A 14,920-nucleotide genomic window follows, 5' to 3' on the forward strand; every position below is an offset into this window, starting at 1 on the left:
CCAATAGAAAACTGTCACTATGCTGTGCCAGAGCCGCAAAGGGAAAGATGCCTCTGCTCACAACGTCATAAAGAAAAACTGGAGGAGAAAAATAGCATAGAAAAGATATCAGCAATGCATAAAGCCATCTGTAGTCTGCTGCCCACATGGGCTGCTGCTAAAGCCAAGCTGCTTTTTGCTTCACAGAGAAAAAGCCCCTAAGGAGCAACATTATGACAAAAAATTTAATTATTCACATTTAAGATGTAATATTGGTACTGTACGAAGCCGTCTGAAGCCCTAGACGGTGTCTACGAACACCAGTCCCCTGCAGCGCCCCCGGTTCTGCCAGGCTGAGTAGCGTCCCACCGCTGCCACCAATCGTGGAGAAACGGGGTCAGTGTGTGCTCTCATCCGCTGGCCTGGCTGTCTTTAGCAAGACTGCATGGACCAGGGCTCATACCACTGAATGCCTGCTCTCGCTCCCCGTGGCCAATACACTACTCAGACAACACAGGGTGAGGGTAAAAACAGTGTGGCAATACATTACTGAACTACAACACAATAGCAAACAGAACAGTCCCAGTAAATACCCAAGATGATGCACATTACAGGGTCTCACCCTTCCGCTGATGCACCCGGCTAATGGTAGATGTTACGTCAGAGCTCCCTGGGTCGCTATTCCACCTGTGATACACACACAGAGAAGAGGTAATGACAAGCGTAGAGAGATGACAGAGAACAGTCCTTAGAGTCCATACAAGGTCCAAGGCCAGTTGACATGAGTTACCACCTGGCTTATCCGACCATCTTTATGGAACCAGGTGACCAGCAGGTCCCAAAACCTGGCTTTCTCCAAACATATCAATGGTTCAAAGACTGTCACTGGATCAGATCTGTGTCCTTCCAACTGGAGCCAAAAATCCCTAGGTTGTTCCCTATAGAATCATAGATCCGTGTCCCTCGTGATGGTGCCATGATAAATTGGCTGCAGTCCTGTCTCTCGTCCGTTGGGTGTTTTGCAGAGTCCGGCTGGTAGCTCTGTTTGAAATCTGCTCTTTGTGTCTTTTTATACCCGAGGCATGTAAGCTATTTTAAGAATTGCCCAGTGTCGTTCAGTCCACCCTCACAGCCTTTCCCAATCTACCTTCAAAGTCAACAACCTGGCTACTGAACACAATACACAATTAGCATATCGGCACACAATAAACAAATATAAACACATACTATGTACAAGTCACTAATACAGACTTACACAGTATGTTAAATAGTATATCAGTTTGCAAGTCTGTCTTCTTGACCCACCAGACAAACACTTAAATCCACAAGCCAATATACAGATAAAAAGTCAATTCTTCTTGGTTTGCAAAAACATAGTTGTCTTGGTAATTAAGATATGCTCTGGTTTCTTCACATTGCTCCCCCATCTTAATTAGCCAGACGTGATAGGATTCCGATCATCCAGTTTCCTTAGAGCATATTCCATGTCCTCCACACGTAATTGAAGAGTAAGAACTGGTATCCATTGGGTCCACGCATGGTTTCCTCCGCATTCCATAGTTCCTGGATTAAATCCCATTCAATCCGCTAAAGCTGGCACATCTCCTGTAGTTTCCATTTCTTGTTGAGGTCGTATATCTACTCTGGTCTTCTTCCCAAGGCAGAGTTGGCGGGATTGGACATAGTAGCGTCCGAAACCTGCTGTGCATGCCTCATCACGGGTCTGCTGAGTCTGCCTGTATACCTCCCTGGTTATGAAGCCCTGGACGGTGTCTACGAACACCATTCTCCTGCAGCTCCCCCAGGCTGAGTAGTGCCCCACCGCTGCCACCAATTGTGGAGAAACTGGGTCAGTGGGTGCTCTCGTCTGCTTGCCCGGCTGCCTTTAGCAAGACTGCATGGAACAGGGCTAATACCACTGAATGTCCGCTCTATCTCCCGGAGGGCAATACACTACACAGACAACACAGGGTTAGGGTAAAACAGTGTGGCAATACTTTATTGAACTTTATTAAACCACAACACCCAAAAGCAACAGAACAATCCCAGCAATTACCCCAAGATGGTGCACATTACAGGGTCTCAGCCTTCCGCTGACTCGCCGGGATAATGGTAGATTTTATGTCCAAGCTCCCAGGGTCCCTACTCCTCCTGTGATAAGCACGCAGAGAGGAGGTAATGACAAGTGTAGGGAGATAACCAAGAGCAGTCCTGTGTTTTTCAGCTGGGTCCGATGTACCCTCAGGTAAGATCCTCAAGAGTGACACCAACCAGAAGAAAAGTAGTATATTTTATACCAGAGGCATGTGATCCATTTTTAGATTTACTCAGTATCGTTCAGTCAACACTCACAGCCTTTCTCTATATACCTTAGAAGTCAACAAACTGGTTACAGAATACAATACACAATTAGTATATCAGCACACAAACAAAAATAAACACACACTATGTATAAGTCACTATTACAGATTTAGGCTGCCATCACACTAGCAGTATTTGGTCAGTATTTTACAACAGTATTTGTAAGCCAAAACCAGGAGTGGAACAATTAGAGGAAAAGTATAATAGAAACATATGCACAACATCTGGATTTATCACTCAGTCTTGGTTTTGGCTTACAAATACTGATGTAAAATACTGACCAAATACTGCTAGTGTGACGGCAGCCTTACACAGTATTTTAAATGGTATATCAGTTTACAAGTTTGTATTCTTGACCCACCAAACACTTAAATCCACAAGCCAATATACAGATAAAAAGTCAATTCTTCTTGGTTTGCAAAAACATGGTTGTCTGGGAAATTAAGATACAATCTGGTTTCTTCACATTTGTGTTTAATGACCCTGCAGCATTAAAGTTTCTCAACTGGACACGAGACTACCCTATTGAAAGTCATGTACACAATAATATTAACGTAGTCAGGGCCGGGACAAGGTATTTTGGTGTCCTGGGCAGATAAAGCTAACAGTGCCCCCCATCCCTAACCCCGATGAACCCTCAGTAACAATGTAATGGAATGGGTCAGAGACTAGGGTAAAAAAGACAACTTTTTCAACAAAAATACCAGCAAAAATAAAAAACAGACTCAACAGGGAGTGTGTTTATAAAGTTAGATATGGAATCGGTCATTGTTTGTGGACCATTTACACAACACAAGGGATAAATAGCAATATTCATCCCTGACTTTCTATATTTTAAATATCAGACCCAAGGATGATCATAGACACTAATATGACTTAATGGGGGCTGTTTGGTTTCAATTAAAGTGACCAGCATTTGGCAGATGCCCTAATGGAAACTACAACAACCCCATTATAGATAAAGGGGTACGGATTCACGTATGATTGTTTTTAAAGAAGCACTCCTATCAAAAATTTTCTCTAAAAAAATTGCAATCATATTATATACCACTGTGTACTTACAATTGCTCATTTTGCCTTTCTACCTAGTTGCTATAATTCTTCCTGTTTCCATTAGGTCTATGACATCACATGATTAACCCCGTAACTGCACCCAGTTTTACTTTTTAAACTCAAAATTTGCTGGAGTCATTAGTGGATCCCATGTCCCATTTGGAGAGCCCCTGATGTGACTAAACAGTGGAACCACCCCCACGTGACATCATTTTGGAAAGTAGACCCCTTAAGGAATGTATCTAGATGTGGTGAGCATCTTGATCCCCCAAGTGCTTCACAGAAGTTTACAATGTTGAGATGTGAAAATAAAATTACATTTTTCCCACAAAAAAAAAATCTGGGACTAAAATAACATTTATTTTCACAAGAGTAAAAGGAGAAAATGGAACTTAAAATTTGTTGAGCAATTTCTCCTGAGTATACAGATACCCCATATGTGGGAGAAAACTACCATTTCGGCGCATGGCAGGGCTCAGAGAAGAGTGACGTTTTGGAATGCAATGGTCTGCGGGTGTCATGTCACGCTTGGAGAGCCCCTGATGTGCTTAAACAGTGAAATCCCCTTCTCCCCACAAGTGACTCCATTTTGTAAACTATACATCTCAAGGAATTTATCTAGATTTGTGGTGAGCACCTTGAACCCCCAGGTGTTTCACAGAATTCCACAACGTTGATCTTTGAAAATAAAAAAATCTATATTTTTCCCACAAGAATGTTGTTGTAGCTCAAATGTTTTTAGTTTTCACAAGTAGACTTGTCATTTCAGACCGGGCAACCCATTTAAAGCCTAGCTAATATCACTACAGTACCAGGCTCATTAGATTCTACTTACAGTGCTTATGGGAACATCTCTAGATTCTCTGTCCTTTACAACCTGTTTATTCCTGCAAAACATAAATCATTTTAAGGGGGTGGTTCAAGCAGTATGTGCTTTACCAGAATTCAGTTCCAACTCCTCTCTCTTGCCTTCAGTGATTGAGAGTCAAAACCTCTAGACGTCTGGGTAAAACTACCATACATATAGATAGCGCATTTATCAAGACTTGCGTTTTTCACTCCAGTCTTGAATTATTACATTTGGCACACACTACTCCAGCGGGTTGTTGGTTCATTATTAAATTTAGAATGTTTTTTTGGACTGTCCGTGTGCCTGTATATGAAATCTAAGTGTAGACATAAGCTAGAGTAGATTTCTATACTATGTAGGCCAGATTTCTGGCATACATTACAGTAAATCAATTGCATGGTGGCAGGCCCTGCTGTGTAATCAAGCCCCACTCACTTTTAGAAAAACGATGGGGCCAGGGCAAGTCATTGCAACATTTGTGGTGATAACAATTTGCGACAAATTTTTAGACTTTGCATTTTTTGACGTACCGTATATGGGATGATAATTTTCCCTAGTAATGTACTTACATTATATAAAAAGGAGAAACAGGAGCCTAGAGTACAAATGTAACCAATACTTTATTAATGAAAAAGTTAAAAATGTCGGACAGAAGACTGTGCAAAAATGAGAGTACCACAACAATACATGGAGGGGAACAAGAAAAAGGAACAACTCTACCTGTCCACTCCCTGGCACTAGATGAAATGAACATTAATTGGCGCCAATGTGTGATGGAAAATAGTAGGTGCCAAAATAGTGCATAGTACTAGAAAAATGGGAAGCGCAAAAAGCATGTAAAAAGGAGCTGCCGTGTGACTGTACAGCGCATGGTCTCAGGGCCCGTGCCCTGTGTAGTAACATGCAAAAACCTGAAGCACACCGGCAGTGAACAAGTATGGTATGCTTACCCAAGTGAGGGGAGACAGAAAGGAGAGGGTCCCACCGGTGGAGAGGCCCCAACACACGTTTCGTAGCGCTAAAACGCTACTTTTTCAAGGGGATGTGGTGTCTGGTCGGTACAGGACCTGCCTTTAACCCCCTGACCCCAGTCACATGACCGGCGGCCACCAATCATGTTGACGCTGTCGGCGCATGCGCACTGCGGCGGAGCAGCGCCGCACAAGGACCTGGCGTCAAGCCAGATGCGCAGACCAGGAGAAACATCTCCGGGCCAGCGCAGCAGGCTAGTGAGACACCCGTCCCAGCGTGGCAGCCGCCCGCACACAGGGCGATGCGCACGGCCACATGGGGGCCCACGCAGTAGTGAGGACAGTGAAGATGATTATGTGTGATATATAGATAGATCAAACCCACATTATAATTAAAACAGGAATGGTAATCAGAAGGCTGTGGATATAGCTGGGCATCAACAGAAAACATCATAACAAACCCATGTAAACATTGCTGACACTAATGTACAGTAAAGTCCATCTCCGTATAAATGCACATCAACAGCAAAACAGGGGAAAATAAGAATGTCTTCTTATGTAGGGCAGATGTCCAAATCACCATTCGAAGATTCGTTGATGTGGTGAAATCAGCAATCACAAAAAAGTCAGATGACATAAGACGGGGAGGGAAGGGTCAAGGCAGGGCCCAGAAGAAGATACTGGTGATAAGAGAGAAAGATAAAAAAGTTAAAAACAATTAAAAACACCAACACAAAAACCACCGGAGGAGATGGTGAAGACCACTGATGACGAGAACGCGACAAAATACAGCAAGGCGAACATATCAGAGGTAGGGGGCGAAACTAAGGGATTCGTTGAGGCCCTTAGGAGTCATTGTATCGAGCAAAACGATCCACTTAGTTTCGATCTGTGCTAGTCGCTTTTTGTTATCCCCACCCCTGATACCCAGATGAAGCACATCAATCCCCCTCACTTTAAGCAGTTTCTCATTGCAATGATGGTATGCCCTAAAGTGATGGGGGATTGTTTTGATCTCCACCCCCGGGGACACCGTCCTGGCCGCGCCAATGTCCCGCACATGCTCCCTAACCCGAACCCTAAGTTCTCGGGTGGTAAGACCAACGTATATCCTGGGGCACGGACAGGTGGCATAATATATCACGTTCGTGGTGCCACAGGATATACGTTCTTTGATCTGGAATGTTTTAGTACCATCACTAGAAGTAAAGTCAGAGCAGCGCAGGACATTGGCGCAGGTAAGACAATGCCCACAGGGGGTGCAGCCCACCCGGGGACCACCTGTGCCAAAAAAATTCCGTACCGGAGCTGGAATGTAATGACTCCTCACAAGCATATTACTAAGATTGGTGCCTCTTCTGGGAGTCATGAGGGGAGTGGTGCCCAGGGTGGCACACAGGGACGGCTCGGCCTGAAGAACCGGCCAGTGTTTTTTCAAGATAGACTGCATACTCTCCCATTCATGGTTGTAGGTGGAGATGAATCTGATATGTCCATCTCCACCCACAGTATGATGTCGGGCCCTCGAATGCAATAGATCACTGCGTTGTGTGAAACGAGCCCGATCATATCCGGCCTTGATAGATCTACGACTATATCCACGGACAGCAAATCTGTCCTTTAGGTCCAAGGCCTGCGACTCAAATCGGGCCTCAGTGGCGCAAATCCGCCGCACCCTGAGGAACTGTCCGACCGGGACGGCCCCAATGGTGGCTGGATAATGGGCAGATGAGGCATGCAGTAGAGAGTTGACAGCGGTCGGCTTCCGATAGACGTCCGTCTGAATGCGCCGGTCGGAATCGACCTCCAGACAGACATCCAGGAAGTCGACCGCAGCCACACTGCACTGATGGGTAAGACGTATGTTAAGTGAATTTTCATTAAGATACCTCATAAACTCCTCGAGCTGGCGGGCAGATCCACCCCACAAAAACAGAATGTCATCAATGTAACGATGCCAGCACAGCACATGGGCAGCCAGCGGTGGGCCCCCGTCGCCAAAAAGTTCCCTCTCCCAGGCGCCCAGGAAGAGGTTGGCGTACGAGGGCGCACACGCCGCGCCCATGGCTGTGCCGCGCTTCTGAAGGTAGAAATTGTCTTTGAAGACAAAGAAGTTGTGAGAGAGGATATATCCCACCAGCTCGAGGATCAGCCCACACAAAGGGCCGTCCAGGTCGGAGGCCCCCAGGAAGCGGCGGACAGCCGCCAAGCCATGCGAGTGATCTATGCATGTATAAAGGCTCTCGACGTCAGCCGTAACAAAAATGGTACCCTGGTCCACAAGGATGCCGTCGACCCTAGATAGGACGTCAGTCGTGTCTTTAACAAAAGACGGTAGAGTCTCAACTAAGGGTTTGAGATAATAGTCAATAAAACGGCATACCGGATCACAAATGCCGTCAATCACCGACACGATGGGATGCCCCGGAGGGTCGAGGGCATCCTTATGGACCTTGGGCAGTAAATAAAAAGTTGGGACCCTCGGAGTCCTCACAAGCAGCCCATCAAATACCTGCTTGGAGATGATATTATCATCAAGGGCACCAACTAAAATGTTTTGTAATTCTTGTAGAAAGGGAGCCGTGGGGTTGGAGGATAGCCTGAGGTAGGTGTTTGAATCTCTGAGCTGCCGAAAGGCTTCCCGCTCATACTTGACGCACGGCCAGATCACCACGTTCCCCCCCTTGTCCGCCTGTTTAATGACAACATCTTTTAAGGATTTAAGTTGTTGTGTTGCCTGGCGGTGCCTGAAGGTCAAATTATCATAGGTCCGCCGTGTTGACAGCTTTTTGAAGTCCTCAGTCACCAATTTGGTGAACACTTCTATGGCTGGTGACAGGGACAAGGGGGGAAACCTGGTTGATCTAGGCCGGGCGAAGGGGGGAAATTTACTTACATCAGGTGTCTGTTGTTCCTCAAGTAAATCCTCCAAATCACGAAGAGTCTCCCTCTCTACTTCGCTCAAACCAGCCATGTGATCCCTGCTGGAATGTAATTTCTTCAAAATAAGTTTTCGGGAGAATAAATGTAAGTCTTTCAATGCTGCAAAATAATTAAAAGAATTGGTGGGAGAAAAAGTAAGACCCATACTGAGGACATGTATTTGGTCTTCAGTGAGAGTATGGGCAGATAAATTTAACACTTGCAGTCGACCCTGTGTACCAACCTGGGCAGCCCTCCCTCCAGACATGTGGGCCTTGCTGTACTGTCTTGTGGTCATTCTACCATCACCGGGGCCCAATGGAGCAGAGCCGCTAGATTGACAAATAATTGTGGGGTCATCATCACGGATAGATTGATTAGATCGAGTGGAGGTAGATCTGGACCTCGATTGAAAGGCACTTCTTGACCTATTACGGGAACGTCCAGACGGGTTCTGCCACCTATACATTCTGGACTGCTGCTTGTCCTGTATATCCCGCTGGAATTTTTTAGCTTTGGTGGCCTGTATCTCTTTGGCCCACCTCTGAAGGTCCCCATCAATTTCATCATTGAATTTTTTCAAAGCATCGCCTGGCATGTCTTTAAGCAGAATGGCTTGTAGGCCATCAATTTCAGTTTCAATGATATCAAGGGACTTCTGATTTAACTGTTTAAGGAGGATCATAAATCCCTTGGAGCAGGTGTTAGTGAGATCCTCCCATTTACCCCTGAACTCCTCATCCTCAATAGGGAAGGAGGGAAACACCTGAATACGAAGTCCCCTTGGGATGAGATCTTTTTGGATATAGCGATCAAGAAATTCAAAGTTCCAACATGTACGTGTTCTTTTGCGTAATAGGTCTTTGAACCGTGTGATGACCTCCTGTAGCTCTCTAGTGGGCCCGTTAGTGTCCCCTTCAGTGTTGTCGTGAAGTACCTCATTGAGTTGTGCACGCCAGGTGCGGTCACGTGCACGAAAGTCCATGCTGACTACGGAAAGAACTGTGAACCACACAGAAACAATTAGTAATATCAGAGAACCCGAAAGCATAATGAGCCAAACCCGGGAACAAACACTAGTGTGATATATAATAATAATCACCCGGGCGCTTAAATCATTGCTCCAGCAACATTATATAAAAAGGAGAAACAGGAGCCTAGAGTACAAATGTAACCAATACTTTTTTAATGAAAAAGTTAAAAATGTCGGACAGAAGACTGTGCAAAAATGAGAGTACCACAACAATACATGGAGGGGAACAAGAAAAAGGAACAACTCTACCTGTCCACTCCCTGGCACTAGATGAAATGAACATTAATTGGCGCCAATGTGTGATGGAAAATAGTAGGTGCCAAAATAGTGCATAGTACTAGAAAAATGGGAAGCGCAAAAAGCATGTAAAAAGGAGCTGCCGTGTGACTGTACAGCGCATGGTCTCAGGGCCCGTGCCCTGTGTAGTAACATGCAAAAACCTGAAGCACACCGGCAGTGAACAAGTATGGTATGCTTACCCAAGTGAGGGGAGACAGACAGGAGAGGGTCCCACCGGTGGAGAGGCCCCAACGCACGTTTCGTAGCGCTAAAAGGCTACCTTTTCAAGGAGATGTGGTGTCTGGTCGGTACAGGACCTGCCTTTAACCCCCCTGACCCCAGTCACATGACCGGCGGCCACCAATCATGTTGGCGCTGTCGGCGCATGCGCACTGCGGCGGAGCAGCGCCGCACAAGGACCTGGCGTCAAGCCAGATGCGCAGACCAGGAGAAAAATCTCCGGGCCAGCGCAGCAGGCTAGTGAGACACCCGTCCCAGCGCGGCAGCCGCCCGCACACAGGGCGATGCGCACGGCCACATGGGGGCCCACGCAGTAGTGAGGACAGTGAAGATGATTATGTGTGATATATAGATAGATCAAACCCACATTATAATTAAAACAGGAATGGTAATCAGAAGGCTGTGGATATAGCTGGGCATCAACAGAAAATATCGGATTACTCACCGGTAATGCTCTTTTATAGAGCCCACGACAGCACCCACTGAGAGAGGGGATCCGCCCCTAGGAACAGGAAACCTACAGAGAGATAAAAGGGGCGGCCCCCCCTCGCTCCTCAGTTGTTTTACAGAGAAAAAGGAGGAACCGCCGCCAGGTTTTTTAGTTTTACCAGGTTTAGGCATATATACATATTTACAACTTCATACCATATTACTCTATTATATACATCTCCCTATTAAGACACCACGTGCAACTAAATAAAGAAAAGGGAGGGATTCGAATGGGTGCTGTCGTGGGCTCTATAAAAGAGCATTACCGGTGAGTAATCCGATATTTTCTATTCGCCATGACAGCACCCACTGAGAGATTTTCAGAGACTATATACTGGGTGGGTTAACTGAATCAAGAACCGAAACCCCAAAGGTTAGGTCAGAAGCAGCAGATAGATTTAATCTATAGTGTCTATAAAAGGTGTTTGGTGAAGACCAAGTTGCAGCCTTACATATAAGGTCTATCGGCACATTCGCCCTCTCTGCCCAGGAGGTCGACACGGCTCTTGTGGAGTGTGCTCCCACATGCATTGGAGGATCTCTTCCTCCAGCTTTATACGCCAGGACTATGGCATCTCTAATCCAGCGTGATAGCGTGTTCTTTGTAACTCTGGAACCTTTGGTTTTTCCCTGGAAAGAGACAAAGAGAGCCCTACTCTTCCTCCAGTCCCTAGTCCTCTCTAAGTAGGCTAGAATAGTTCTCTTAACATCTAGGGTATGAAGCCTGGCTTCTTCTGGAGTCGAGTGGTCTTTATAGAAGGTAGGTAACAAGATCTCCTGGGATCTATGAAAACTAGTGGCTACCTTAGGGAGATAACAAGGGTCCGTTTTTAAAATTATTCTATCAGATGTCACGGATAGATAAGGAGGGTCAATTGACAAGGCATGGAGATCACTCACTCTCCTAGCGGATACTAACGCTACTAACAGTATTGTTTTTAGCGACATGTTCTTTAATGAGGCCTCATGTAGAGGCTCAAACGGGCTTTGTGTCAAGGCATCTAGGACCAGAGATAGATCCCACTGAGGCACCTGTGGTATATGAATAGGTTTTGATCGTTCACATGCTGATATAAAACGAGAAACCCATCTATCTCCCGCCACATCATAACTAAAGAGGGCTCCTAGAGCTGAAACCTGGACTCTTAGAGTATTTACAGACAGTCCCAATTCAAGTCCTTTTTGCAAGAACTCCAATATTGAAAATATAGGTACTTCAGCGGAAAGTTGTGCAGTATGAAATTGAAGGAATTTTTTCCAAACCCTGACATAGATTTGCGTAGTGGAAGGCTTTCTACTCTTCATAAGAGTATCTATAAGCCCACTGGAAAAACCCCTTAGAGTTAGTAAGTGCCTCTCAAATTCCATACCGTCAGATTCATGCCTTTTACCCGAGGATGGAAAAACGGTCCCTGAGACAACAGGTCCTTGGTCTGAGGCAGGATCCAAGGGTCTGTAGTCGACATCGCCCTGAGCCAGGAGAACCATGGCCTTTTGGGCCAGAATGGGGCTACCAACAGAACTCTTGCCCCCTCCTCCCTTATTTTTCTTATTACTATAGGTAATAGATTCCATGAAGGGAATGCGTAGGCCAGGTCGAAAGTCCATGGCACCTGAAGGGCATCGAATATGTCGGGGTTGTCCAGTCTGCAAAGGGAAGCAAATGTTTTGACCTGACGGTTGGACCTTGTTGCGAATAGGTCTATTTGTAGCACGCCCCATCGGTCTGTTATCAGCCGGAAAATATCTCTGCTGAGCATCCATTCCCCTTGATGAAGGGTATGGCGACTGAGGAAATCGGCACGAATGTTGTCTATACCTCTGATGTGCACCGCTGATAAGGACAACAGATGACTTTCGGCTAACGTCATGATGTCCGATGAGATTTTCATAAGATTTTCTGACCGTGTACCTCCTTGATGATTTAAATAGGCTACTGCCGAGGTGTTGTCTGAGAGGACCCTTGTGTGAGAGCCTCGTAGCTGGGGAAGAAAGTGGAGTAGGGAATAATATATGGCTCTTAATTCTTTTACATTAGAGGAATTAGCTAATTCTGACCTGGACCAAAGGCCCTGAACTACCTGATCACCAAAATGTGCTCCCCAGCCCTCCGGACTAGCATCTGTGGTTACTACGGTAGAAGGGGTAATGACCCATGGTACCCCCTCTGATAGATTTCCCCAATCTAACCACCATGTAAGGGAGTGTACTACCTCTGCCGTTAAGAAAATTGTTCGATCTAAATGTACCCTATTTTTAGTGTCCTCCTGTAATACCAATTTTTGTAGCTGCCTGGTATGGAATTGAGCCCATTTAACCGCAGGGATACATGATGATAGTGAACCTAACAATGACATGGCATTTCTCAGTGACATATTACGCTTTTTGATAGCTAAATCCACTTTACTAATGATCGAAAACTTTTTATCATCAGGCAACCAACATTTTTGGTCTACTGAATCCAGGAGGAGACCTAAAAATCTCTGACAAGTGACGGGTTGGAGTCTGGATTTTTCCCAGTTAACAATCCATCCCAGCCTTTGTAAAGAGGATACCACCTCCTCTAACCTTTGCTCACACTGTAAGAAATCTTTCCCCACAATTAGTAGGTCATCCAGATATGGGATGACCAACGTGTCCTTTAATCGTAGAAAGGACATTACTTCCAAAAGTAACTTAGTAAAGACCCTAGGAGCCATAGATAGACCAAAGGACATTGCTCTATATTGAAAATGACGAACCTGACCGTCTATAACTACTGCTACCCGAAGAAACTGCTGGTGTGACTGGTGTATAGGAAGATGATAATAAGCATCTTTGAGATCAAGTACTACCATGTAACAGTTAGGGAACAAATTTTTAATGGCTGATCGAATGGATTCCATTTTAAATGTTGTGGGTTTTATGAACATATTTAGTTTTCTCAAATTAAATATAGTTCTATAGGATCCGTCAGGTTTTGTAATCAGAAACAAGGGGGAGTAGAACCCCTGCCCCGTTTGAGATGACGGAACCTCTATTAAGACCCGTTTTGCAAGAAGGGACTTAATTTCTACTTCCAATGCTTCTTGTTGTAGTTTGGATTTTAGGGAGGTGAGCCGAAAGGAATCCGGAGGTTTTCGGATGAAGTCTAGGGTGAGGCCTGAGGATATTAATTTTATGGCCCATGGGTTGACAGTTATTTCTCTCCACTGATTGATAAATCCCAGTAGTCTACCGCCCACTGGTGGAATAGGGTTCCCGGGATTTTTCGGCTGGTTTGAAGGGACGTTTGTTAAACAAATTGCCTTTCTGCCTGAAGTCTTTGTTCCTCCATTGCTCTTTAAAGCTTCCCTTTCTGCCAAATGCTGGCCTCCTAAATGCCCTTCTGTAAGCAGGAACAAAGGGATTAGGAAAACCTTTTTTACGTTCACCCGCCTTAGTGAGTATCTCATCCAGAATAGTTCCAAAGAGGTACTCACCCTGACAGGGTATGGCACACAACTTGGATCTGGACTGGGCATCCCCCTTCCAGTTCTTTAACCATAAGGCTCGGCGGGCAGTATTTGCGAGGCTGGCTGTCCTGGCCGCCAGGCGGAGAGAATCCACGGAGGCATCGGATATAAATGCCGCAGCGCTCCTAATTAAGGGGATGGATGCCCGCAATTTCTCCCTAGATATACCACTCTGCATATTCTGGTCCAGCTGGTCAAACCAAACCAGCATAGATCTACTGGTACATGTGGTGGAGATTGCCGGCCTAAACGCAGTGACACAGGCCTCCCACGATTTTTTCAAAAGTGCATCCGATTTCCTATCCATGGGATCAGATAAGGAGCCTGCATCTTCCACTGGTAGGGAAGAACGGCGGGAAGTGGATGCGACAGCCGCATCGACCTTTGGAACTTTAGTCCAGGTATTTAAATCTTCGTCCTCAAAGGGGTAACGTCTCTTACAGGATACTGGTGTAAACCCCTTCTGCCCCTTGCTCCACTCTTTTTTAATGAGGTCTTTTATAGTCTGGTTTACTGGGAATACGTGGCCCTTTCGCTGAGATAGACCTGCGAACATAACCTCCTGGGCCGTTTGGGGTTCTTTAACCTCCGACACCCCCATCGTTTTCCTCACTGATTTGACTAGACTATTTACTCCCTCAGTCGGGAAACAGACATGTTCCTCCTCATCTGAGGAACCAGACAAGTGGGAGACGTCTGAATCAATCTCCCCACTTTCCACTGACGTGTCAGCATTAGGTGAGGATCTTCTCCTACTCCTCTTCTCAACACTGCCTGAGGACCACCACTCAACGATTGGAGTTCCTCCCGAATCATGAGCCGTATTTCGTCCATTTTAACGGACTCCTCCTGCCGCAGGGTGTTATCTATGCATGCCTGACATAACGTTTTAGAATAAGAGTCAGGCAGGGGCTCAATACATATAGCACACTGCTTGTGCTTGGTCTTCTCCTTGCTTTTTGCCTAGAGGGACATGAGCAGAGGAGACCAATATAAGCTCTGAAGGAGCTGAATACCCAAACATTCTGAAGCATACTATACCGATTGTTGGGTGGATCGTCCGGTCTGGGATGTGGAACGGGATGATTTCCTTCCCGATTTATCAGTGGAATCACTCTTCCTGGAGTGTCCACTATTCCTTTTTGCAGCATCACCACTTTGCATTAGTGGCTCTTCTACAGGGTGCTCACTGACTTCCTCGTGGGACGACATAATGCGCACTGTTTTCCCTTCCTATCGGACTTTTATA

This window comes from Ranitomeya variabilis, chromosome 5 (assembly GCF_051348905.1).
Source record: "Ranitomeya variabilis isolate aRanVar5 chromosome 5, aRanVar5.hap1, whole genome shotgun sequence".
Classification (NCBI taxonomy): Eukaryota; Metazoa; Chordata; class Amphibia; order Anura; family Dendrobatidae; genus Ranitomeya; species Ranitomeya variabilis.